A 23028-nucleotide genomic window follows, 5' to 3' on the forward strand; every position below is an offset into this window, starting at 1 on the left:
TCAGTGTGAGATTTTGCAGCCAAAAGAGCTCATTTACTCCAGGGGTCCCTGGGTCAGAGATAAGCTTGTACAGATTTGGTTGGAGTTATTCCGGGAAGGACGTCGGCTTGTTCTCGGTGGCCGTGCTCGTGCAGCCATGCGTGTTTGGGAATACACGAGACCACGATACCCTGAACCGTGAACGTTGGTTCACGGCGATCGCAGTTGCCATATCCCTGTGGGACTGCAGTTTGGCAGAGGGAGGAGGTGGTCCGGGGGCAGGAGCAAGCAAACTGCAAAGCAGGCATTCGTTCCCTGCTTTTGGCAGCAATGCTGCCTTAAATGCAGTATTTCCTTCGAAATAAGAATTAAGGCTATTCTAATAATATCTGGTTTAGAGTCAAAGCTCCATCCAAAGCCCACTGAGGAGGAGAGGGAGATTCCCAGCGTGCCTGAGCCTCAGCCCACAGCGCACGTTGCTCTCCTGATTTATTGGAGACTGAAGCTTACACTCCCAGGGGATCCCCGGCAAAGAACAAACCAAATTAAGGCTGCTACCTTTGGAAATCAGATTTCAAGACAATTAACTACTGTAAAAAGATTGCTGTTTGCATCGTAGTTCCTAAAACCGCAAAATTCTGCCTGTTATTATTCCTCAGAGATGCCGCAGTAGTGCCTATTTCTGTTAGCACAAATAACCCTTTCCACCCATAGATATCCTTCTAGCTTTCAGACACCCCTCAGCTTTTTCTGTTAGTGTCCTAGATCTGCTACTGCTCTAAGAAAAACATACACCAGAAGAGCATCCTTATTATTCCTACTTGTAAAGATTGTCATAGGAAAGTAGATACCGTGACCTAAACGCTGTACTTGATGGAAGTAAATCACTACATTCGCACTTAAAATACGATGGCATTCAGGGGCTCATGTCAAAATCTGGATCTCTCTGTGCACGCGGCAATGCAGCCTTCCAGCAGATAACCCCTACACAAAAAGCAGAAGGAAGTGGAATAAAGGTGTGTTGAAAGCACACCTTTATTCCATTTTGTTGAAAGAAGAAGAACTTTAGACATGTTCCCACTCCTTTCTTCTAAGGAAATCAATGGGACTATTGTCACCATTTTCAAAAGAAGCAAGATCAGGCCTTTCACTGAACACAGCAAACCAGAAAGAAATACACTTCCCTTTCCCTGGGATCCCGCACGCTGCTCAGCCAGCCTAGCCGCTCTGCCAAAGGCAGGCAAAACGGCTGCCAGCTGCGGCACGCTGGGACCACACCATACACTGAGAAAAGTCGGCGTACGTGACTTCACAGCAGCCAGGCCCAGCTCAGGGGGTCAAACCTTTCTGGATGCTTGGCAAAGCCTTTCCCCACGCCGGGGGGTTCTGCGCCCTTCCCCTCGTGCCGTGGCAGAGCTGAGGACGGATGTTTGCCACCCACCTCCCTCCTGCGCTCCGAGGGACCAGCCGGTAGACGGAGGCAAAGCTCTTCCCATGCTTCTTTGCTTTTTCAAAACTCTATTTCCCAGGGAATTCCAAACACAAAGTTGCTTTTATCCCAAGCTAGACTGGAAGTTTCCAAATGGAGATTACATTTATGCTGAAACACACACCAGGCTCCGGTGCAGACCGGCCCTCGGCAGCTGGAAATCTGGTGCTTCCTTTGCCGGAGCAGAGCGCAGGGCATCTTTTGTTTCGCACAGCACATCACACTGGCAATCTTATATCTGCCACCTGCTATTATTTTTACGGGCTTTTGATGAATGAGCCATTGCCTACTTTATCAGGTATTTGCTTCCACAGTGTGTGCTTCTGCTGAAGCTACTCAGGGAGGTTAACGCGCCGCATCCTACCGCGGAGAAAGGCAAAATCCCAAAGCGCTCCAGACGCAGCTTCCAGCATGCAAGAGATGCAGCAGCTCTCCGTCTCCAAACTGCAAATACTCCTGTCCAGCGACGAGTGCAGTGGGCAGGCGGCTGTGGGCTCTCCCCCAAAGGTCCCACTGCTGCGTAGGCGTCCGCGGCAGGAGGGTCCCACGGGGAGCCCTCACGCAGCTCTCCTCCACCCTCCCCGCCACAATATTCACGTGCCTTCGGTCATCGAGCTGTTATCAAAGGTGGCGGTGAAGGAGCCTGCGAGCTCCGCCACGGAGCAGCTCCATCCCCTGCTAACGGCCCGGGCTGGCAGCGGGGCCCGTCCCAGGGAGAGCACGGCTCAACCGGCCCTGCGCCGATGCCCGCACCAACGGGCAGCTCCATCCCGGCCGCCCTGCTGCTCCCCAGTGCTCCCACCAGCAGCTTTCCCAGCGCATCCCTTCGTCAGCGCTCCACGTGCTCAGCAGCACAAATTAAACTTCCTTTCATCAGGCTTGTCTGGCCCCGGGCTTGGTTTGTGGGCAGGCCAAGGCTTGTGAAAGACCCGACCTAATTGACTGCAGGGAATTTGGTGCTGCCATGTGGCTTGTTAAACCAGGCGGGGATTTCATCTTCCCTCCAAGTTCCTTTGAAAAACCCAGCCCCAAGGTTTCTCTTTCCCTAGCTTGCACAAAGGGAAATTTGGGAGAGGATCTGAGGCGGTCAGATTTGCCTGCATGGGGTTTTAGAGATCTACCTAGTCTGTACAGCATCCTTCTCTCTGTGGCGCGGGGTGGAGTGACGTTCCACTTGGTCAAATGCTATTCCCCTTTTATCTTTTCATTTCCAGCCCTGCAAACAAGTACATCTGCCAGGCTGCATGTAAACAGAATAATGGGTTCTCTGGCCAGCAGGAAGGTATGACTCATTAATTGCTTTACACCACAGTATAGAAAGCCATCAGTGTCTGCTCTGGCCAGTCTCCTTGCAGAAAAGACGTATTTGGATTGTATTTTTCAAAAGAAGCTTCTGTGTGCTCTGCCACTGTTTGCTATGCAAATTTTGGTGTTAATTGCACCAAAATGAGAAACATATTACTTAAATCAGTGCACTCTTCAGATGGGCATCAGTGCGTGTGTGTGATATTCTGCCAGATGTTATTTTATTACTGCAGTTTAATACCTAACCATCTGCTTCCTTCTTATTTTGTCATGGTTTGTATTCTCCCTGGGACCTCTTTTCTGTTACACTGGCTTTTATCATCTGCATTATGTATTAGTATGGCCAAGGCTAAAGGCTGGCAGGATCCCGAGCACAGTATTTGTGCAGAGAAGCAAATGAGCAGCAGATCATTAGAGTAAGAGCATGGAACTGATACTCCAGTTGGACCAAAGCATGAAGTTGATAACAAAAAAAAGATAAAATCAGAGTTGAATGTTTGGGGATTAGCTATAGTGATCCCAACTGAGATAGAGCGTGCTACGCTCTTGCAAATGCCCTGCAACTTGCACCACCCTGTAGCTTAAAAAAACATAATGCTTTAAAGCCTGTGAGGGCTGCACTGGACAAAATATATTTTATTCATTTATTTGAAATTAGGTTTTTTTGCTCCTTTCTCTTTCCACACTGCTCAGTGCTGTAAATGGCCAGACAGAGACAAAAAGAAGAGACAGGAACAGGGATTTTAGCTCGACTTCCCCATCGCTCAGCACCGTGTTACCAAGCCCGGGCAACCTGAGGGCTCCGAGGTGCGGCGCAGCAGCAGCACAGCTGTAACACTGTGGTTGCATAAGGGCAAGTGAGAACACAAGGCAGTGGAAAATGGAAGAGAATCTATGGAGATGAAAGCTTCCACATTTCAGGAGGACGGTACTGCTAACAACAACCAGGAGGATGCAAAACCCCTTTGAACGTGAACGTCCCCAGGTGTTTGCCCAAATACAACGAACAACAATCAGAATTACAGGGTATTTGCCTTGGATGTACTCACTCATACCCAAACTGCCTCCATCCCACCTCATAAACTAAATTCTTCACTGATTGAAAATAATGCGTACAACGTCACATAGCCACTCTGCAGAGGCCTTTATCAAATCTCGATTTTGTCAAATCGGGCCGCGTTTCACTGCTTATGATGTTGGTTCTGAATATCTTCTTGCTACACTGTAGAAGGAGCTTCAGTGATTCTCCCACCTACGGCCAGGGAAGGGAAGATGTTGAGCCAAGTAGTCACAGGGACATAAAAGTGAAAGCAGCAGTCAGAAAGAAAGAGAATCTCTTTCCCATTTCTCTTTCATTTTTTATGACAAGAAAATGTTTTTAATTTTTTCAGACCAATTTCACAGGGACATTTTCAAGGGTTTAATGGCTTACCAAAAGCCAGGAGCCCTAATTAACAGTACGGGGACTGGCCACCTTTCCCAGGCTCAGTCTAGGTCTCGGAGGCATTTCAACATTCCTGCTCCCATGAGGGAGCGAGATTGTTCAGGTAATTCATTTTACCAGCACGTAAAGCGGTATTTTCAAGAATTCTGTCTAGTTTGTTGCCATTTTATTGTCTAGTAAGAGATAATGGATAAAAACGACCTGACCTTTTGTTAGTAAGCTTCCACTAGGCTACACACAATATTATCTAGCACTTCATATCCTCAAAGCATCATACAAATACTAAGTAATGGATCCACATGGTAATTGTCCGGTACAATAAAGAGCAAAGAGCACAGCGTTTACAGCGAGTATTGGGAGCACAAGGTTTAGGCCTATCCACAGTACAAGTCTCACTGGTTTGGGGGACTGGGTTACAGCAGGATCGTGTCCCTGCCACGCTATCCCAGTTTGCTCAGTGGTGTTATAACTCTGCCGTGAACACAGCCCTGTAAAGGCCATAAAACAAAACCAGTTGCGTAACTGTAACCCGTTTCTGTCTCCCTTTCGGTTAAGAACAAAATTAACTTCCAATTGATTAGGAATTAAAAGCATGACAGGGAATATAACCCAAATGCACTGCTGAACGGACAACGGACCTGAGCAGCAGAAGCTCCTGCCTCCAACCTTTAAAGCTATTAACCTTGGCATGAATTTTTATTTAGTGTTAATTAGGGGACTGGCAGCAAAAATCAATTAATTAATTACATCTCAGATCCACTGGAAAGCATAATGGAAATCAAAGAGAGCTAGATTATGCTGCATCCATGGAGGAAAGGCTGCTGCAACAGCTGTGGATGATGGCACTCCCTTTTTCTTTAAGTGTAAAGAAATAAGTGTTTAGACAAAAAAAAACCAAACAATCTGAACAAGATCATTTCTCCTAGTTGGAAACGCCAAGCCCTTCCTTGACTTGTCCCATCCATCATGACAATATCTATTCCTGGCTCCTGCTTTCATTTTTGTCTCTGGAGCTCTCTAATCCCGGGGATTTCTTGCACCGGTCCCGCAAAGTTCACCCTCCTCCTGCCTGCTTGCAAAGCACCATCCACAAACTACCCCACAAGTCCCGGTTACAAGACCTCTGGAGAAGGTCCAGAAGGTCCCCAAGGGAGGTGTTGCTGCAGGACTCAAGAGGAGATGACAGCACACGTTGCCATCTCCCTGGCCACATCCCTCCGGAGAACACACACGTTTTGCTATTTCATCTATTTCGACAAAATTATGTGCTGGGTTTAGGTTTGCTTTGTTTTTTAATGCCCAAGGTACAATTAGCTAACTAACGTTGCTGACAGTGATTAGCGGGTGCTAATTACAATAGAATTTCTGTCAAATTACACGGTGCATAAACATGGCCTGACAAACTAGTTCAATTTTTAGAAAAGAGGGAGTGAGCTGAGGGGCTGGTAGTGCCCGCGCTGCCGGCAGGCGTCTCACGGGCAAAGGCAGGGCAACGCGCAGCCATCAATTACCGCATCGCCCCTCTTGTGCCGTATTTCAGGCAAGCAGCTTCCAAGAGGGATTTTTACTTGGGCAGGACAAAAACATTTGGCCTTTCTGGTTTCGAGATGCAAAAACTAAGACGTGAGCAAGCACGTGTGTTTGCGGTGGGTGTCAACAGCTGCCCAGCTCGAAAACCTCCCACTGCTACAAGCTTTTGGGCCGTGGAAAATATTGAATTTCATTGCCCAGGATGTTGGAGAACAGCTGGTTAAGAAGGTCTTGCGTGTCCTGATTCAAAGTTTTTTGATGGAGTTAACCAAAAGATCCTGCCACCCTCATTGCGCTCCCCGCCTGCCCAGGAGCGTGCCGGTGCCGGTGCCGGTGCCGGTGCCGGTGCCGGTGCCAGCCCCGCTCGCTCGGGGAGGACGAGGCAACGGGGAGCGTTGCCGCAAGCCTCCGCCACTGGCCCTATTGCTCAGCCCATTTATCAGTGCCACCGCGGAGAATAAATATTTATAAATGGCGTGTCAGCTCTAATGTGATAAATTATCTCCAGTCATCACATAGATGGTTCAAGATGTGTTAAGCCGGTTCTAAACATTTGGTTAAGAAAATGTCTGAGAGGGAAGTCGAAGGGGGAGAGAGAAGAAAAAAAACCACACGTGTGCCAAAAAGGGAAGGACAAAACATTCACCGGTTCGACTTTGCAACGTACTTCTTGCCCCAGGTTTGTGAAGTGCAAGTAACCTGCCAAAGTACATTAAAACTCTCTTGACTAACCCCAGTTTATTGTAAATATTACAGCAAATCCATTGTAAACAGCAGCAAGAGGCTTTTGGGAACCCATTAATCAAAATAAACTGCTCTGGAAAATGCCTCTGCTCAGCTTGTTTAACTAGCACTGCAGCTCCATACTGCATAGCTGATTTCAAAATATACAATTTATTGCCTTGGATGTCTTTGCTCAGAGCTGGATCTAAATTCCTCTGGGTACTTTAACATACAGTTAATCAAAGCACAATGCCACCCCTATCATATTTACAATCTGGCAGGCAATTAGTCAATAATAAATAAAATGCATTGGAAAGACAAATGATATTACTGTGTGTGTATCAATGGGCTTATAGGCTCAAAAGATTTATCAGTACCACTGGAGAAAATAAATATTTATAAATGGATGTGTCACTCATAAAGTGATAAACTATCTCCAGTCATCACATGAAGAATGCATATTTTCAAGTTGACATACTTTATTATCTACCTAATCATTTTTCAAAAGGTGTTTTTCGACTTTATTAGCCGTACTTAACAACTGGAGGAACTCACGATCATCATCACTGAATCGAGGTTGTACAGCAAAGCCCCACTCGGGATTTCCACTGCAGGGTGTACGAAGAGAAGAAAAGATTTTCTTTCTCCTTTGTTATCCTGTGGCCACAGATGAGTACTTAAAGTCCTGCAAAGCCTATTTCTGTGAGGAGAACCACTTGAAAAAATTAAAAAACATAACCTGCCCCTGAATAAAAATTTCAGCGTTCAGAATGTTTAAACTTCAAATGCCACGGATATACAGGTGTCTGAAACCCTTCGGGACTCCAGACATGTCCATTAGTTCTACCACGGCTCCACACTGGGAGGGAGCAGGATTTGAAACATCGGCACACAAAAAAAAATCCTTCCCTATGATTCTTTTCTCACCGTCTCAAAAAATAGAAGCCCTGCTCATACCTAGTCCTGCTGCTTTCAATGAGTGACTTACAGTGTCATAACTAAGTATGGGTTTTAAAACCTCCCGATTTCTCGGTATAAATATTTAAATAGGCGTGCTTTTTAGGAAAGTAGCTTGTGTTAGCAAAAGTGTGAATGAAGTTATATTTGTATAAAATGTTTACACTCTAGCTGTATTTGTGGAGAAGATTTAAACCGATATAACAACTGCATCCACACTTAGAAACGTTCACAGCAATAGCACAGAAAAGAGTAATTCTTTTCTGCTTACATCCTTACAAACAGAGCATTAGCTAATGATTAACTCGGCCGTATTTATTTATAGAACTTTGATTTTCCTTTTATGTTATTATATTTTGTTTTATTGACTGAAAAGCTAAAGCAATACATTCCAAAATATCTATACCACTGTTTCCAGACCATTAATGACCCAATAACTAAGCTTTAGCTTAGAAGAAAAAAAATCCGGGAGCTACGTCCCTGAAGGGGTCCAGCGAGGCACCACGGTACCGCGAGGACAGATGTCGGCATGCGTGCGCGTGCGCCGGGACGCCGCACCTCTGGGTCTCCCCGCCGCAGGGGATGGAGCTGTACGTGGCTTGCACATTGAAGCTTGCGAGCAAGCAACGGAAAGTGGATATTCCCCGCATTCGCAAATCTGCCACGCCAGTTAGACCTGATAAAATTTTAAACGCTCCCTTGAATGAAGGTTTTTAAATGCTGCTGTTGTTATCCCACTCGTTTTACATTTGAGTTTGGCAGCGGATGCCATTAGTGAACATTCAGTGTCACGGTGTCGTGCTGTTGCTCTCAGAGCCGTGTCGAGTACCATAGCGTCGTCTTGTTGCATTTAAAATTAACCACGGTAGTAAGGCGGTGCCAAGTTCTTGCATTAGATCCAGAATGAAGGCAGCAAACGTGTCAGGTGCACAGAGCGTGTTTCGAGAATAAACAAGCAACAGAGGAGACTCCTTTCTTCCGCTGCTTTTTTCTTTGCGCCACGTCTTGTCACACAAATTAATTGTTAGGTAAAAAGCCTTTCTTCTGCTCTGCCGTACTGAACAGCCTGCCTCAGGAGGAGAAAGCAGAGACGGTAGCTAGCTAAATGGCCCCAGACCCCTGGGAATCCCGTAAGACAGCCACTTACAACCTGGTTTTAACTTGTTTCTCATTCATTACCCTTCAGAGGAATTAACTTTGGAGGCAGGACAGGAATTTAGATAAACCACAGATTTGTTTACCTAGGAAAGAAAAAAAGTGTATTTCAGAAGTGTGTTGCCCAGGCCGTGTTAGTTAACGGATCTCAGTTTAAATGCGCTTTTTTCCCCTGATGTAGTCACAGAGTTTTTCTCTGCAAATCATTTCTCAGTCTAAACCTTCAGTTTCTTGGAAACCACATGACTGATGGTCCTCAGCACTCGAGCTCAAGATAATCTATTGCACTTTAGCTGCAGAGTTGCCCACTCAGCATTATACATGGCTCCAGTTTGCACCACTTGTTTTACAAGGTATAATACCATCTTTACATCCTTCGTAGCTGAAGCTCTGACAGTTTTTTTCCTCTATGATTCAGACCAGGGGAAAGAAATGCATTTGTTGAATTGAGAAATGCTCACGTTCAACTATTTTCTTCTTGCTTATTCACATGAAAAGATTTAGGAGAGAAACGCTGAAGTGTGTGTGCAGAACCAGGGTTGTGGCAGAGGCCTGACACATCAAAAACCAAGAGCAGTTTGCCCAGGGTCCCCCCGGGGCTGGCGGCAGGACCGGTACGAGACCCAGAGCCACACCAGCCCGCACCCGTGGCACCACCCGGGTTCTGATGGGTGCTGGTTAGCTTCAGTTTCCATTGCAGCAGTTAAAAGGTCCCAAGCAAACATAACATTCATCACAGACTTTTTTTTTCACGGTTTGCTTGTGTGTTTCTATCAAAACACCTTTATCAAAATCTGGGTCGTGAATATTCCCACATCCCACTTGCTTCTCAGCAAGCAAATGATCTGCAAGCACCACGCTTTCCAGCTGCAGGGCAGGTAAGGAGGTCCTCCACGGGGCCTTGTACGCGCGTTGTGTTGGGGGGCACACGCTGCTGCCTCGCTTCTCATCCAGCTTTGGTTCTCCCCTGCTGCTGGTGCACCCATGTGTGCCTGCCCCGAGCGACTGTCCTGGGAATTGCTCTTCAGCAATGGCCATACCAAACACCAGACCCGGCTCTTCTCCTCCCATAGCATTCCCTGGGCACTCTTCCCTGCATTGCTGCTGGCGGAGACAACCCAGCTGTGTGTCTGGGGGCACAGCTGACCCTTGGATAACTGCTTAACCCCACCCTCACCATCCTCTACTGAGCCTTCCTACGCCATCACGCCCACAGTGACAAACGTCCCTGTGATCCTCAAAGACCAAGGGCTTCAATATCCTCTTCGGAGCAGCAGCCCGAGCTCACAGCGGTGCTCCTCAAGTCAGCCAAGGTTTTTAACGGGATGAACATTGCTAAAACGCTGTCACGCCAGACAAAACTCCTCGGGTCAGCAGGCTGGTGAAGCAACCCAGCAAAGAGGAGGGTCTCCACCAACAGCATCGCTGCCCACTGCTGCGCAGTCTTCCCCAAAAGACTTTGGTTTGTAATAAGGAGGGTTTAGCAAGTCCAGCCACCTTAAAAACTTTTGGAAAAAACCCTCTGCTCTTGTTTCGTAACACAGTGCCAGAGCCCATGTCTTACGCAACCGGGGTGTCATTACATCATCGACTGGAAAAACTGCCGGAGCGGGGTCACCCCAGCCCTAGGGCCCTGCCCAAAGCCCTGCCCAGCTCCCGCAGTACCTGTCTGAGCGTGATGGAGGAGCTCACCCCCAGTTAAACCCCGCTGCCTTCACCCGCAGCCAGCTCTGGCAGGCTCCCCACGAAGGACGGGCACTGCCGTGCCGGGGCCTGCCGAAGCGGGGCGGGGGGCTCCCGGGGCCAGGTCGGCCACGCTCCACCTGTGCGAACAAGAACGGCCTTGTTTTATATGGCTGGGATGAGGCTCGGTCGCTGCCTAACCTGATGGAGGTGTTTCCTAGGGACGAGAATTTTTTTGAGGGCTTGCGATAAAACAAACTGCTGGAGGCAAAATAACGAAACGGGGAGCCTGAGCTCTTCCACTGGGTCATCTGAAGTTAATTCTTTGAAAATAGCAATCTTTCATCCAACTGCATCTCACCAAAACATTTCCAAGACAGGTATCAAGTGACCTGCAACAAATCACCCAGGAACTTAGGTTAGAGCCAAAATTCCAGGAAAATCTGAGCACAGGGAACAGTGCCTGAGCTCATCTGTTGGGAGAGGAGACTGCTTAGGCTGTGAAAGGTTATTCAGGTCTTTAGTAACATACGGGGAAATGATCTTTCAAGTTACAGATTTCTCAGCTGAAGATGGCTGTTGAACAAGCCAACGTGAAGACTCAGAAGGACATTTGAAGGAGCTAAATCCTTACAGCAGCGTCTATGCAACCGGCATTTTACTTCTAGTAGTTGAGCAAAATTGCAAACAGCTGGTAGATTGTTGGAACATTTTAAAACATTTCTTTCAAGGTACTTTATTACTTTCTCAAAAATAAATACACATGCCACACATTCCCCGTTTTGCAGACACAGTGAACGTGTATCCCAAGGACCATTTTTTAGTTGGCGAGTTTCTTATTCATCAAAGCAAAAATCTCTGATTTCTCTATAGCAGTGGGACTCAATTTTATTTCTTTTTTCCCCCGCAGCCTGGTAGTCCCTCTTTACCAGGTGAACGAGTGCCTTCGTATATCATAAAGGAGGCGAGGGTGATCACAGCACAGTTGTGTTATCATTGTGCTCACACTCCCTCCTGGGGCACAGCCCCTCGGCGGAGCATCCCGGCTCAGCGGGGAACTGACAGGCGTTCTCTAAAAGGTGAGTGGAAAAACCTGATTACTTTATGCATGAGGGATTTGTTTCAAATGCTGCTGCGAGGACTCCCCAGAGGTCCTAAAAGCTAAGGATAGGTTTTGAAAACCGCATTCTTGCATGGGGAGGGACAAACTGACGACTCCACTGTTCAATTCCCTATAGCAAAGGTCAGGAATGGAAAGGCAAAAATAAAAATCTCAGCTCACAGATTGTCTCCCCTTGTGAACATCTTGCCATCAGTTAACTCTCACTGCAGCCAAATCTTCTGTCTGCCCTCAAACCCTTCCTGTCCCTCCCTTCGTTTGACTTTTCTGAGAACATAAACATCCTCTCCATCACACAAGGTCACCTCCATCCTCCAAACAGGCCTGGATCCGTGCTCTGCTCAGCCTCCCCTAGATCTGCACTGGTACCAGCTAGCATCTTTTACCTCTCAGTCTGCAACACCTTAACCACGGCAAACCAACGGTAGGCACCAGATGGAGACGACCAAAGACAAGGTGAAGCGACCCTCCAAGGCGAAGGGCAAGGAGTCAACGGCACACAGCTGTTGGAAACACCGCGACCGGTGGGAGATACGGTGCTGCACACCATGCATTTTAACACACGGTTTAATTGAATTCATTATGAGAACCACATCCCCACATTATGAATACCATACGGTATTTTGCAGCTGCGGTCGTAACTCAGCTTCATCAAAAACCTGCAGTGGCTAGGAATGAGCAATAGCAATGGCACGTAACTTTTTCAAAGAATATAGTACGGTATATGGCTACAGGCAAGTACATGCAAAGTCAAGAGTAAAGTCGGGGGCTTTGATTTTCTTAATTTTAATGGCAGTTTTGACCTATCAGAAGCAGAGACTCTTTTGACTATGGATAAATTAAAATATATAATAATTAGCAAACACAAGCACTGAAAGTACAAGGTCAGTGCTATTAATGTACCTATGGGGGGGTGCTACATCAATGGCAGTTCCCGGGCTGAAGAGCTCCGGGATGTGATGTTGCCGCAGGGCCGTACCACACTCAGTCCCTCACGCCTTCTTTCTTCTCCAGCCTTTTCTCTGTTCTCAGAAAGTGACTATACGCAGCATCAGAGACATATTGGAAACAAGGAGCGAGTGTCACTACCCAAGTGCTTTAGCGCAGGGGCAGCCGTTACCTTGGGAAAACGGGGTCAACCCTTTATAAAGTGAACTTCATAGAATCATTCTGTCTGGAGTGACACAAAGACATTGCGACAGACCTCGTGCAGACTTGGTACAACATGTGACATATTTCCATAGATTTCGGTTAGCTAAGGCCTTACGGAGTTCTCCTGCATCCATGTGCGCAGGCAGGGACCTTCTGGGGACCTGGGGGGCTGTCCCCCCCCTCGCAGGGGTGAGCACGCGGCAACTCCGGCTGAGTGCTGGAAGGTGCAGGTAGGCGAATGTTACGAGATCCTTTGCAGGGCAATGGCAATGCTGTCTCTTTTCCATCAGACCGCAACTAAATGTTTGTATTAACTTGATAGTGAATATCTTGTATTTCCCCTCTTCTGTGATACCAGTCTCTAGAGACCTCCCCTGCATTATGCACATGGGCACACAGGCACACACTCACCTACTTAAAAAAACCTCCTGGTTGATCCACATCAGTTAAAAAGCATTACAGGCAGCGCCCAGAAGTCCTTTCTTTCTCTTTGTCCTGCGATAAAACTTTGTGCAGCAAGCCAAAGGACATCAGCCCTGAAATTTCGACTCAGCTGATTATCCCTCTTTCTTTGCAGCCGTTCTCTTTGCCCTGTTTCAGAAGCGCCGTTGCTTCCCGCAGCTCCCTGCTGCCTCACGTGAGGCGAGGGTCTCTTTAGGAGGTAACCACAGTCCCTTTAAACTGAGATGGGCCAGAACCTGACAAAATTCGGACGTTTGGCAGGGCTTAGATCTGAAGCTTTAGTATGAGATTCTCTGAAGACTGAGAAAAGGAAATTTCACAGAATGAGTGTCACAAAAAAGAGAAAAATCTGTAATCAGTCTAATTTGATAACCAATTTGTCTCAGCCATGCTCTCACCCTTGCTTTTGAAATGAATGTTATTTGGAGACAAATGTCAGAGAGCCGGGCTGGAGTGGGAAATCCATCGCAAGCGCGGCCACCAGATGTGGTTTTTTGCTTTATGAACTTCAGATTTCCTGAACCTCTTAGTTAAAAAGCATGTGTCTCTATTACTCGAGATCAGGAGCAGCGAATTCAGCGACTAACGATCAAGCCATAGTTATTTCTTGAGAAGTTCATCAGATGAGGCTATTCATTGTGGGTTACATGCTCAATTCAAGCAGTTTGAAGTTGTCCAACCATTATTTTGTTGCAGACTCACTACCTGGATGCAAAATAATCTGATATGGTTATCATTTTCAGGTGTAAATGGTCAGTAATGAACCCAAACTTGTCTTCTCTTAAAGTCTCACAGCGAGCCTATGAAATGCATTAATCTCTAGAAACACAGACTTCTAATGCAAACTATAAAATTATCTGTTTGAGGCAAATCCTAAATCCCTAAGCCACACATGTGCATTGGAAAAGGCTTGATTTATATGGTTGTAAAACTCTTGCAGGATGGATAGACTCTCTGACTTATAAAGAAAGCTGGAAAGAGGAAGCCTGCTTCATTTGCAAATTCAGCGTGCAAGATTGCGAGCGACATTCTTGTATTCTGACTTCCCTGCGAAACAATTTTTAACATCATCGCGCCAAGCAACATTGCGTATGCGCCCTTATTTATAGAACTTGCTGGTATTTCCATCATACCAAGGTTTAAAATTAGTATTTTAGCTCACGCCACCTCTTGCTCACACAGCACGCGCGGGAGATGCCTCCTCTCCTGGGGGCTCACAGCCCCAAACAAAAAACTCTGGGGTGAGCAGCTCCCCACAAAGAAACACTGACAAAGCTCGAGGTGACCACAGGTGCCCCAAATCCAAACTCAGTACCACGTTTGCAAACTTCATCTATCTAGTTATTCGTTACAAGCACCCGTTGTTACGCAAGGCAGGTTGGATCGGTATAGGATAGGAAGGTGTAATTTTTACACGCTTCACTCTAAAATCTCTCTGCTGGGGTCCGGACAAACGTGCTGAACCGCTCAGCCGTGCCTCCCTAATTTAGTTCCTTATGTCTGGGCGCGAGGCTCATGCAACGCATTTGTTTCACATCCCCACGTTTCGGGGCTGGGCGCGCTTCTCCCGGCAGAGGACACGCTCCGGGGAGGAACCTGCTCAGCAGCACAAGCACCGCTGCACCAGACCCGACCGGGCACCGCGACTGGTGCCGGGATGGTGCCCCCAGCCACCCGCCCCGGACAAGACCCGCCTTTCCACTTCTCTTACCTCCTTTCCGCTCTTGAGCACTATTCCCGCTCCGAAAGGCAAGAAAAGCCCGGGGATGCTACTCCTTTTACAGCTTATCCCAGAGCGCAGCACAAAGACAGGCCGCGAATTTCCGAAGCAACCTCAGTGTAAATTGATGACCAGGCAATAAACCTGTCTTTAGATAAGCAGAACAGTTTGCATATGCTTTTGTGCGTGCACCTGCCTGTTCAGCGAGTCATCACTCATTTCACAGCTCATTTCGCTGACTGTGGTCTACAGGTTTTATCTTTTTAATTGGGCAAACAATACACACCTTGTCTTTGCACATAAAGTCCAGTGCTAACGTGCATGACTCCTACAAGTTGGTGGTTTGGTTTTTTTCAATCAGCTCTTAGTAATGCAGCACATTTAAGGTGGACGTGTTCCCTTTTTTGCCGGTTCCTATCTGCAATGCAAATATTCGAACTTCTGCAAAGATTTTAATTCTGCCCGAGGCAAATCTTTAAAACCCCACGGCGGGGGGGTGGTTTGTTTTCAAGTGGCTGTGGGATGGGCCCAACAGCACTGAAAAGAAAAGACAAGAAGTGTGAGTCTCACCTCACTCCCAAGCACGGAGTCTAAAGCAGACGAAGAGCAGCAGAAATGTCGCAGTTACCCTACTTCATGTGGTTTCTCTGGGAAATGATTGGGTTTGTTTTAAATACACAAGCAGTGCATTACACAGAGACAGGATTTAACAACTCCCGCAGAGGCCAGAAGAGTTAATGTAGTTTATACCAGCCACAGTCTTGGCCTGAGGGAGAAGCGAATGCAAAGAGCAGACGAAACCGGCTGAGCGGAGCATGGTCCTCCGGCGGTTGCCTTCTCCCGTCTTCTTCTACGCTTCGCGTTGCTCACTGCTGTTAGGGTTTTAAATCCCAGCCCGCAGGGTAGGACGGCAGGGCCCCGGCACGGGGACACACGCCAGCCCTGCTCCCTCAGCCCACGGCTGCCGCACCTCCTGCCAACCGGCTCTGCAAAACCACGCTCCGATCTGTGCGTCCTGCTCGAGCTCCCGAGCCTCTGGCATGGGCGCAAACCCAACCAGACCCCAGCTGAGGCCGCTGCGGAGAGGACGAGCGCCCGTCCCTGCTGCAGCTCAGGCCAACGCAGCAGGAGAGAACCGCTTGAAAAAACAACCCCCCCACACACATGCTTTGCAGCATGATTAGTTTTTGGCGAAGACACGCTGAATGTAGGGGGGGAAAAGGGCTGTCTTTGTTCTAGGATGCAAATGAGCATCTTTTTTAGAAGCTGAGAAAGAGCCCCAACTAACAAAAATTGCGCATTGACTGAAATAAGCCAGGCTGCCTTTCAGATGTAGACTTCAGACAGAAAATGAAACATATCAAAGTGTCTGATTTGACGTGGCTTGCAGCTGCAAGGCAAAGCGACTGTCCCATTTTTTTCCCCCGAGGCGAACACTCAAGATTTTCTTGATCTTATCTTTGTCTTTCTATAAGTCTTTGAAAACCATCTGTAGAGATTCATAAAGGGTATTTGTGTTTTAAGTAAACTGCAGAAGTGATCTATACCGAACAGATGGAAACAAATCAAAAAGCTTAACGGGATGCAGAAAACCAGCAACACTTAGAAAAATGCTAGATATGAATGAGTAGGCAGGTCGTCTCCCATTTGTATCGCATTTGGTGCGGCACCTCTTTCCCCGTCTCAGCAGCCCGCATGGTCCACCCTCACCGCTCTTCTCCTGTCCTTGTTCACGGGCTGAGAAATACTTCCCGGCTGCAGTTGCTCTTCTGGACAAGCATCCCTTGGAGGGGAATTGTTCAGCTCCTCGGCAGAGCCCGAACACCCACCCGGAGCCCTTAACGCAGCTCCCTCGGAAACTGATTGCATTTGACAGCAAAGGGCTCTGATTTTTCACAGCTTGCCAAAACATTTCTGAACAGATAAGGTGGGGGAGAAAAGTGCTACGAATCAATCTCCGGCGCGCGGGGATTGCGCGCTTGTTTGTTTGTTCGGGTGGTGTTTTTTTCTGATAGACAATTTCAAAGAAGCGCAAGACTGCTTCCTTAGTACCAGCTTTTCATAGAAGACACAATAAGGTGCAAAATGATGTGTGTTACTGGAGTGAGTGGGCGTAATGGGACTTCCTGAGCGTACTAACAAAACCAACAGAGAAAAGAGAAAAAAAACTTTACAAATTTTCCCCGGTGTTTCAGCTGTGGCCCTGCATGTTTTCCCCTCTCCCCATTAGTCAGAGCCCTACATGCCCGGTTTGAGGAGGCTGCCCCGGTACCGCTGGAGAGCATCTGCCCTAGTTCAGCTCGGCCATCGTAACCCTGAGCAAAAACCGTGCTCGGCCACATCTTCTCCGCAAAGACTGCGTACCAGCGTAGCTCTTGCTCTGCAGGAGTCCCAGCAGTGGGCCCACAGAGGCCGGTCCCTGCTAACACAAAGTCGGGCCGTATAATCCCCTCCATAAATTTATCAGCCTCCGTCATAAAACCGCCCAGGCTCCACACGGACACTCAGCCGCGCTTTGCCTGTCCATAACCTCACCCCTCCCGTGGCAGCAATACCTGTTTTATTTCCAGCTTACCTTTACTAATGGCCGGTTTGTAGCTTTTTTTCCCCTCCTCCTTTTCTCTTCCTTTCTTTTCTCACCAGCCCCTAACAGGCCCAAGGCAAAGGTTAAGGTAAATCCCAGATGGGAGACCTGGGGATGGAGAAGACTGTTGGAGTGACATCAAAGCACTCCTCCTGCTTTGTTTCTGTAGGATGTTACATGACAGAATCTCAAGATAAATGTGTGTTTCTATCGAGCTACTTAATTTATTATGAAGTCAAGACACAGTTTCTGCCTTAAGCACCTCAGGAGGAGGGTGATCTTATCCTGCAGTCCTGCCCGGTCCCCAGGTTGGACACTAAGGACAGTCCTGTCCCTTTAGACTCCAGGACCGCACGTTGGTTGGGGTCCCCAGACACACTAAAAGGGCACAGGAAAGGACAAATGAAGAAATGACAGGGTATGCTCCAACCCCACATCGTCCTTCCCCCACTGAGATGAAACTCCAGCGCTTAGAAACCATGGGCTGAGCTCAGCGCAGACCCAGATGCATTCCCGCTGCTGTCAAAGGGAATTCACCTTTGACTTCGCAAGAGCCGAGCGGGACAATGCCAAAAGCATCTGAAAACTCAATTCCCCTCTCAATGCCGGGAGGCAGAGCCGGAGCAAAGCCTTGACATCCCTCCTCTCCCTTGGCGTGGGGCTGGGGCCACAGGGCTCCAGCATGAACAGATGTGGGGACGGAGTCATGCATGGGCAGCTGTGGTGGGAAAGGCCCTTCAGGTGACCATGTCTACCCACCAGCCTCCAGGAAAATCACCGCGGTGTGTTACACACTGTTTCTCACCAGCTCTCTGAGCCATCGCCCAAGGAAGTGAACCATTCCTACGTATTTCTCTGCTCCTCCCAGAGGAGCTCGCTCGCTCTGGGCTTTCTCTTCTCCAGAAGGGAACGGGCAAAGACCGACTTCCACCCTTGTCCATCGGGCCACACTCATGCGACTATGCGTGGATGACATGTGGGGCGTTGTCAGCTGAATATATCCTTTTATTCCCCCGACCTGGAGCTTAGCCATCTCCAAGCTCTGCCTCCTGAGCAAAGCACGAGACATCCCATGCCGCGGCCCCGACGGACCTTTGGTATTTGGATCCGTATAAGTGCAGATTCCCAGTTCTATCCACCTACCAGCCTAGAGAGCCTTGCACACAAAAATAGAGGCAATACTGTGACTGATATTTTTAGAAAGGGAATGCATATGTAAATTATTCCCCTGAAAATGTCTCTGTGCGTCAGACTCTCCCCTGATTCAGAGAACATCCTTCTATCTTTTCCTCAAGTACACGCTGCAAACGGCGAAGCTCAACATCTCAGGGAATCTGGTGGCAGAGAAGGTTGCTGCAAAAGTGATTCATCTATCGCATCTTTCACAGCTTCGGTAAACTGGAACGGTGCGAATTTCTCTGCCCCCAGTCTTGGCTGCTCGAGAGCTCCCCGACTTCTCTCCCATTCACAGCTTCATGCGCACGCAGCAAAAAGCGAGGAGCGTTGCTGGTTTCCTCACCTCCGTGTCCCCAGCCTCCTGCCGTATGCTTCCTGCTGAGGATGCCGTCAGAATCCAGACAGGCCCATCTGGTGGGAACGCTTCCCCGGTCGGCGGCTCGGAGGCTGCAGAACGATGTGGTTCATGGCTGGCGCGGTGGCAGGGCTGTGAGGAGCTCTCGCAGCCCTCTGCACGCACGAGCCGGAGCAGCTCACGGGCGATTCCTGCATCGAGACCATCCCACCGGCAAGAGCTGAGCCTGCACCAGGGCTGCTCAGCCCCAGGCAGACCAGACATCCCACCCGTGCCCAGCACTGGGGAAACGGAACCTCCCGAGAGGAGGAGGCACTCGCAGCCACCAGAACACGCAGCCATGTTCCTCCACCCCCTCACATCACAGCCTCTTCCATTTGCCAGCAGGACTGGGGCAGCGATCGTGCCCCTGTACTCGGCACTGGTGAGGCCGCACCTCGAATGCTGTGTTCAGTTTTGGGCCCCCCACTACAAGAGAGACATTGAGGGGCTGGAGCGTGTCCAGAGAAGGGCAACGGAGCTGGGGAAGGGTCTGGAGCACAAGGCTGATGGGGAGCGGCTGAGGGACCTGGGGTTGTTCAGCCTGGAGAAAAGGAGGCTGAGGGGAGACCTCATCGCTCTCTACAACTGCCTGAAAGGAGGGTGTGGAGAGGTGGGGTCGGTCTCTTCTCCCAGGTCACAAGTGATAGGACGAGAGGAAATGGCCTCAAGTTGCGCCAGGGGAGGTTTAGACTGGATATGAGGAAATTTTCCTTCACCAAAAGGGTTGTCCAGCACTGGACCAGGCTGCCCAGGGCAGTGGTGGAGTCCCCATCCCTGGGGGTATTTAAAAGCCGTGTGGATGAGGTGCTTAGGGACATGGTGTAGTGGTGGGCTGGGCAGTGTTAGGTTTACGGTTGGACCCGATGATCTTAAAGGTCTTTTCCAACCTATACGGTTCTGTGATTCTGTAACCTGCCCCAAACTCCTCTGGTCCTGGAGGCGGCTCAGCAGCCAAGGCACAGCACGGACGCGCACACCAGCAGGCATCTCGCCAGTGCCCAGCGCTTTGGGAAGTAAACAGTACAGTCCCCGACGTTATGTTCGATCACTGTCCAGAAGCTATTAGGAAGCTAATTAAAATGAATAGATCACTTAAGTATTCAGAGTTCATATCCCATTAATTCAACAGCGCAAGATACAGAGAGAAAGACAAAGGCTGAAGAAAAGGCCAAGGACGGTACAGCGATGTTCCTTGGTGTGGATTTCCCCCCGCCCTTTCTTGTAATACAAAAGATAAGTCTGTCTCCTGGCTTATCTAGATACATTTGTAAAGATTAAAAACACACTCCTTTGCTTTTGCATTCTGCTGGAAATTATTAGCCTGTGGTATCGTTAAGCAGGGCACTCTGCCAGCCTTAAGGTTCTGATTTAAGCCACAAAGACAGGGAAATTCAGAGCGAAACCTGCTGCTGCCTGCGCGGGACCAGCCAGGCAGGCAGGACCCTGCCCTTCCCCTGCCCTAGCAGGCAGATGGGGAGATGGTGCTGCACACGAGCAACGCTACAGCCTCGGCTCTGCAGGAAAGGCTGGCCCCAAGTCCTGCACCAGGAGCGGGGAAAAAAGCGCATTTTCCTGCTTCCTGGCACTACTTGGGTATAGGGACAGCAGTAGCCAGGCAAGGGGGTAGCTGCCGGCTGGGGCGGCTCAGCGACCTTACCTCCAAGAACCGCTCGTGCAAGGCTGGCTACGAGGTGGGAGCAGCAATATCCAAAGCCTTGGGCAGGGCTGAAGGAGGTGCCCCCATGGAGAAACCCCTGTCCCCACGCACCTCCCAAAAACCCAGCTTGGCAGGAACGAGCGGGCTGCAAGAGAGGAGCCGGGTAACTCAGAGGGTGGGAAATGGGGTCACGCCACCTTAAAAACCACACTGAAATACAGCTGTTGGGTATCCTCAGGGACAGTCCTGCAGCCCGTAAGACCTGGATATTTCCCTGTTGCAAAGATCTGTTTGCAACGGTTCAACGTGAGGCCCAAAAGAGAAAAAAATTTAAGAGCGGCTGTGGTCCAGATCCCCACCTCTCACTGAAGGGTTTACGCTGCTGTATCACTCTGAAGTCCCACGCTTCATATCTCTTTTTAAAACTGGCATTGCAGGCACTTCTAAGTCCTCCCTCTCTCCTTGAAAATATTCCCGGGTCAGAGAAACTCAGCTACAGGCAATCCGCTGAAGAACATGTGTGCTTGTACCCTGAAAGCCTGTGGTCATAGTCCTATGTTTTGGAGCTCTTCGGCTTAAGAAAACCTAACTCAAGGAAATTCATTTCTTTGTCACATTCCAGACCAGCGCAAATTAATGTATCGGCATTAAAAGACCATGAAAAATGGGGTTAATTACGGAAACGATGACCTTTATATACAGCAACTCAGCCATGGGCTGCTATCATACATCATAATGTTAGGAAAAGCCACTTACTGACACACAACAGCAAATAATAAATAATAAATAATATATCCATCAACCTAAATTGAACCTTGTGTAGTGTACTCCTGACAAACCATAGATTAATTTGCCTAATCCATCACTCGTTAATCCTTCATCCCCAAGATATGCACCTAAGTGCTACGACTGCGACACCTGAGTCTATTCATCCAGGCACAGTGTCGCGGGTACAGCCAGCCAGCGGTCCGTCAACAGAGGTTCCCACCTTGAACAAATACTGCCAAAGCGTTGCAGGTTCCGCATTTCAAAGGTGGATAACGGGAGCACCAAAAGTTCTGGATTTATGAAGCCACAAAAATAACAATCAGGTTTTTATATCATCAGTAACTAAGACAATTATACTAAACTTAGCACATTGTTTGCACTATATAAATAATAAATGCTATTATTCAATGTTAAAGGAAACTGGAGCTGTAATCCATAGTAGTAGGTTTATACAATGAAGCTCATTGTATAAAAACTTGCACATTAGGGTGAGGTCCTTGATAAAAGGAGGACATTAAGAGGATTTTTAGGTTTTAAATGTATTTTCCCCTGAAGCTGTTTAGGGTTTTACTGCTGTAGGATAGGTAACACAGGAGACCTGGGGAGCTGTAGGTGGAGAAGATACAGTGGAGGTTGATGTGCTCACCCTACTAGAAGTATGGCAAATTGGCAATGTATTTCTGTAGCCGCTATGTGCAAAATGGTCCCAGGAAAGAACAGCCACTGGCGATTAGGAGCCATTAAAATATCCCAAACTTTCCGTGGGAACCAGCAGCTGCTGCATCCAACTCAGCCATGTCCGGTTCTGCCCGGGAGGCAAATGTGCAAACCAGCCGCCGGTACCGAGCTCTGCGATGGGAGAGCATGGGGGGGTGGGCAGGAAGGAAAGCGCTCCCCAGGCACCCTCGCAGCTCAGATCCACCCGGCTTCCCAGGTTAGGGGGAAAATTTTGCACCGGATTTTCCCATATTAGAGAAACCCAGCGACTTTTCCCCAGCTCATACTGAGTGACAAGTTCCACAGCCACGGTACCTAAAATACACACTTATTAAAACCATTATTAGACAGAAGAAGTATGTCTACTCCTACACTAGAGCTGGAAATCTGTCTCTAGTTTTAAAGAGAAAGCCAAGAAGCAAACAATGGAAATAATATTTTCCCTCCCCAAACAGATTACTCTAATGTTGTTTCCCAGTGCTATTGTCAAATCTAATTAATCTGTTCTTTGCAACGCTGCTTGTATTTGCTTTAATTGTCGAGTGACACCACGAAGTGACAGTGCCAAACCTGCCCGAGAGCTGCAGTGGGACCCCACAGCTCTCTTCCATTCAAAATTAACCCCTCACGTTCACACTCAGCAGCGCATCGCTGCCACTCGATCCTCACCGAGCAGAGAGGTTGCGAGTGTGCAGGGCTGCAGGGGCTGATGCATCCTTCCCAGACGCAGGGACCAGGGGTGTTGCACCGCCAGGACGCCTGTTCTGGCATCAGCCCAACAAAAAAAAAAAACAAACCTTGAAAAACGTTCCAGAGACGGCAGGAGCAGCGAGGACAGCAGGAGGGTCATGTTTTGCTGCTGTACTTGGCAGCCAAGAACAGCAGCTCACATTGATCCTGCCCCACCACAGACGTCTCCATCCCCAAGTACTGAATATAGTTTGAAGGAAAAAGCTCTCAAATAAGCAAGGCAGGAGAGGTGGATGGAGGATGGACACCACAGGCAACGT

This window comes from Mycteria americana, chromosome 13 (genome assembly GCF_035582795.1).
Source record: "Mycteria americana isolate JAX WOST 10 ecotype Jacksonville Zoo and Gardens chromosome 13, USCA_MyAme_1.0, whole genome shotgun sequence".
NCBI lineage: Eukaryota > Metazoa > Chordata > Aves > Ciconiiformes > Ciconiidae > Mycteria > Mycteria americana.